General features: G+C 47.8%; 1 protein-coding gene across 3 annotated transcripts in view; it reads left to right on the top strand.

Moving 5' to 3' along the window:
- Positions 1-5067, top strand: part of LOC138665712 (solute carrier family 22 member 15-like) — a 377939-nt gene that overhangs the window by 233118 nt on the left and 139754 nt on the right. The gene's annotated exons all lie outside the window — the stretch shown is intronic.

Below are 5067 nucleotides of genomic sequence, written 5' to 3'. Positions count from 1 at the left end.
TCCTGGGAGTGTGCTTAGGGCGTACGCTCCCTGCTTCATAAAGCGTGCACGCTTCTGATAATGTCTACAGCCACTGACAGGGAGACATCAGGTACTTAAGGCACTCTCCCCTATAGGGAGGTGCATTAGCAACTGTAGTGTCTTACACGTCTGTCTAAGCTATAAGGTCACTGTACCCATGCTCCCTGTTCATAATCCTGTCTAAACCTACTACTCATGCTGTCCTACCTATACCAAGTTTTGATCCTGACACACCCGGTCTGTAAATGTTACTGCCTCCCTCATCCATTCAGTCTGAACCAGCTCCTGTGAGCCTGCACCTGTTCATCCTGTGTTCCTGTAACTCATACTGTTTGTTCATGTGTTTCAGTTCCCGTACTGTCTACCAGCCATGCAGTATCCTGCTATCTAGTTCTGGGCGTCCTGACTCTTGAGTCCACCCCTACTTCCTTGCACCCATTAGGGGGTCAGCTGCTGCGGCTCCGGGGTTTGTCCTGGAGTGGTGCTTGGCATTCACCTTGGTCCAAGTCTAAGCACACCATCAGGGGCTCTCCTCCCCGGACCATGGCACAGTGGTTCCACAACCGCGTGCGTAACCGTATTACATGTGTCTAAAGATAAAGCAATTTTATCATCCACTACTATAATAAATTTACCGCATTATGTGACTGTCTAGTCTAAATTTACAGTGTGATCCCCACAGATTTCCTGGTGGAAATTCTGCCCCATATTACAGTAACGGCAAAAGGAATATCATTTTATTAACCCCTTCCCGACCCATGACGCCACGTAGGCGTCATGAAAGTCGGTGCCAATCCGACCCATGACGCCTATGTGGCGTCATGGAAAGATCGCATCCCTGCAGATCCGGTGAAAGAGTTAACTCCAATTTCACCCGATCTGCAGGGACAGGGGGAGTGGTAGTTTAGCCCAGGGGGGGTGGCTTCACCCCCTCGTGGCTACGATCGCTCTGATTGGCTGTTGAAAGTGAAACTGCCAATCAGAACGATTTGTAATATTTCACCTATTATAACTGGTGAAATATTACAATCCAGCCATGGCCGATGCTGCAATATCATCGGCCATGGCTGGAAATACTAGTGTGCCCCCACCCCACCCCACCGATCGCCCCCCCAGCCCCCCGATCTGGCCGGTACACTACTCCGGCTCCCCTCCGTCCAGTGTTCTGCTCCCCCCCGTGCTCTTGTCCGCTCCCCCCGTGCTCCAATCACCCCCCTGCACTCCGATCCACCCCCGTGCTCCGTTCCACCCCCCCGTGCTCCGTTCCAGCCCCCCCGTGCTCCGTTCCACGCCCCCCGTGCTCCGTTCCACGCCTGCCGTGCTCCGATTCCCCTCCCCCTGCTCCGATCCCCCCCCCGTGGTCCCCCCCCACCCCATCATACTTACCGATTCTGCCGGGGTCCCGTCCGTCTTCTCCCTGGGCGCCGTCATCTTCCAAAATGGCGGGCGCATGCGCAGTGCGCCCGCCGAATCTGCCGGCCGGCAGATTCGTTCCAAAGTGCATTTTGATCACTGAGATTATATCTCAGTGATTAAAATAAAAAAAATAATAAATGACCCACCCCCCTTTGTCACCCCCATAGGTAGGGACAATAAAAAAATAAAGAAATTTTTTTTTTCCACTAATGTTAGAATAGGGGTAGGGTTAGGGTTAGGGTTAGGGCTAGGGGTAGGGTTAGGGTTAGGGCTAGGGTTAGGGTTTCGGTATGTGCACACGTATTCTGGTCCTCTGCGGATTTTTCCACTGCGGATTTGATAAATCCACAGTGCTAAACCGCTGCTGATTTATGGCGGATTTACCGCGTTTTTTTCTGCGCATTTCACTGCGGTTTTACAATTGCGATTTTCTATTGGAGCAGTTGTAAAACCGCTGCGGAATCCGCACAAAGAAGTGACATGCTGCGGAATGTAAACCGCTGCGTTTCCGTGCAGTTTTTCCGCAGCATGTGTACAGCGATTTTTGTTTCCCGTAGGTTTACATTGAACTGTAAGCTCATGGGAAACTGCTGCGGATCCGCAGCGTTTTCCGCAGCATGTGCACATACCTTTAGAATTAGGCTATGTGCACACGGTGCGGATTTGGCTGCGGATTCGCAGCAGTGTTCCATCAGGTTTACAGTACCATGTAAACATATGAAAAACCAAATCCGCTGTGCCCATGGTGCGGAAAATACCGCGCGGAAACGCTGCGTTGTATTTTCCGCAGCATGTCAATTCTTTGTGCGGATTCCGCAGCGTTTTACACCTGTTCCTCAATAGGAATCCGCAGGTGAAGTCCGCACAAAAAACACTGGAAATCCGTGGAAAATCCGCAGGTAAAACGCAGTGCCTTTTACCCGCGGATTTTTCAAAAATGGTGCGGAAATATCTCACACGAATCCGCAACGTGGGCACATAGCCTTAGGGTTAGGGTTGGAATTAGGGTTGTGGTTAGGGTTGTGATTAGGGTTATGGCTACAGTTGGGATTAGGGTTAGGGGTGTGGGGGGGTTAGTGTTGGAGGTAGAATTGAGGGGTTACCACTGTTTAGGCACATCAGGGGTCTCCAAACGCAACATGGCACCACAATTAATTCCAGCCAATCTCGTATTCAAAAAGTCAAATGGTGCTCCCTCACTTCCGAGCCCTGACGTGTGCCCAAACAGTGGTTTACCCCCACATATGGGGTACCAGCATACTCAGGATAAACTGCGCAACAATTACTGGGGTCCAATTTCTCCTGTTACCCTTGTGAATCTAAAAAAATGCTTGCTAAAACATAATTTTTGAGGAAAGAAAAATGATTTTTTTATTTTCACGGCTCTGCGTTGTAAACGTCTGTGAAGCACTTGGGGGTTCAAAGTGCTCACCACATATCTAGATAAGTTCCTTGGGGGGTCTAGTTTCTAAAATGGGGTCACTTGTGGGGGGTTTCTACTGTTTAGGCACACCAGGGGCTCTGCAAACGCAATGTGACGCCCGCAGACCATTCCATCAAAGTCTGCATTTCAAAAGTCACTACTTCCCTTCTGAGCCCCGACGTGTGCCCAAACAGTGGTTTACCCCCACACATGGGGTATCAGCGTACTCAGGAGAAACTGGACAACAACTTTTGGGGTCCAATTTCTCCTGTAACCCTTGGGAAAATAAAAAATTCTGGGCTAAATAATTATTTTTGAGGAAAGAAAACGTATTTATTATTTTCACGGCTCTGCATTATAAACTTCTATGAAGCACTTGGGGGTTCAAAGTGCTCACCACACATCTAGATAAGTTCCTTTCGGGGTCTAGTTTCCAAAATGGGGTCACTTGTGGGGGGTTTCTACTGTTTAGGCACATCAGGGGCTCTGCAAACGCAACGTGACGCCCGCAGAGCATTCCATCAAAGTCTGCATTTCAAAACGTCACTACTTCAATTCCGAGCCCCGGCATGTGCCCAAACAGTAGTTTACCCCCACATATGGGGTATCACCGTACTCAGGAGAAACTGGACAACAAATATTGGGGTCAAATTTCTCCTGTTACCCTTGGGAAAATTAAAAAATTCTGGGCTAAATAATTATTTTTGAGGAAAGAAAACGTATTTATTATTTTTACGGCTCTGCATTATAAACTTCTATGAAGCACTTGGGGGTTCAAAGTGCTCACCACACATCTAGATTAGTTCCTTTGGGGGTCTAGTTTCCAAAATGGGGTCATTTCTGGGGGATCTCCAATGTTTAGGCACACAGGGGCTCTCCAAACGTGACATGGTGTCCGCTAATGATTCGAGCTAATTTTCCATTTAAAAAGCCAAATGGCGTGCCATCCCTTCCGAGCCCTGCCGTGCGCCCAAACAGTGGTTTACCCCCACATATGGGGTATCCGCGTACTCAGGACAAACTGGACAACAATATTTGGGGTCCAATTTCTCCTATTATCCTTGGCAAAATAGGAAATTCCAGGCTAAAAAATCATTTTTGAGGAAAGAAAAATTATTTTTTATTTTCATGGCTCTGCGTTATAAACTTCTGTGAAGCACCTGGGGGTTTAAAGTGCTCAATATGCATCTAGATAAGTTCCTTGGGGGGTGTAGTTTCCAAAATGGGGTCACTTGTGGGGGAGCTCCAATGTTTAGGCACACATGGGCTCTCCAAACGCGACATGGTGTCCGCTAACAATTGGAGCTAATTTTCCATTCAAAAAGTCAAATGGCGCGCCTTCCCTTCCGAGCCCTGCCGAGTGCCCAAACAGTGGTTTACCCCCACATATGAGGTATCGGCGTACTCGGGAGAAATTGCCGAACAAATTTTATGATCCATTTTATCCTACTGCCCATGTGAAAATGAAAAAATTGAGGCGAAAAGAATTTTTTTGTGAAAAAAAAGTACTTTTTCATTTTTACAGATCAATTTGTGAAGCACCTGAGGGTTTAAAGTGCTCACTAGGCATCTAAATAAGTTCCTTGGGGGGTCTAGTTTCCAAAATGGGGTCACTTGTGGGGGAGCGCCAATGTTTAGGCACACAGGAGCTATCCAAACGCGACATGGTGTCCGCTAACGATGGAAATAATTTTTCATTCAAAAAGTCAAATGGCGCTCCTTCCCTTCCGAGCCTTACCATGTGCCCAAACAGTGGTTTACCCCCACATGTGAGGTATTGGTGTACTCAGGAGAAATTGCCCAACACATTTTAGGATCCATTTTATCCTGTTGCCCATGTGAAAATGAAAAAATTGAGGCTAAAAGAATTTTTTTGTGAAAAAAAAAGTACTTTTTCATTTTTACGGATCAATTTGTGAAGCACCTGGGGGTTCAAAGTGCTCACTATGCATCTAGATAAGTTCCTTGGGGCGTCTTGTTTCCAAAATGGGGTCACTTGTGGGGGAGCTCCAATTTTTAGGCACACGGGGGCTCTCCAAACGTGACATGGTGTCCGCTAAAGAGTGGAGCCAATTTTTGATTCAAAAAGTCAAATGGCGCTCCTTCCCTTCCAAGCCCTGCCGTGCGCCCAAACAGTGGTTTACCCCCACATATGAGGTATCAGCGTACTCAGGACAAATTGGACAACAACTTTCGTGGTTCAGTTT

Source organism: Ranitomeya imitator, chromosome 2 (assembly GCF_032444005.1).
Source record: "Ranitomeya imitator isolate aRanImi1 chromosome 2, aRanImi1.pri, whole genome shotgun sequence".
NCBI lineage: Eukaryota > Metazoa > Chordata > Amphibia > Anura > Dendrobatidae > Ranitomeya > Ranitomeya imitator.
The sequence above is the reverse complement of the archived record's forward strand: the minus strand, read 5'-3'. Positions and strand labels throughout refer to the sequence as shown.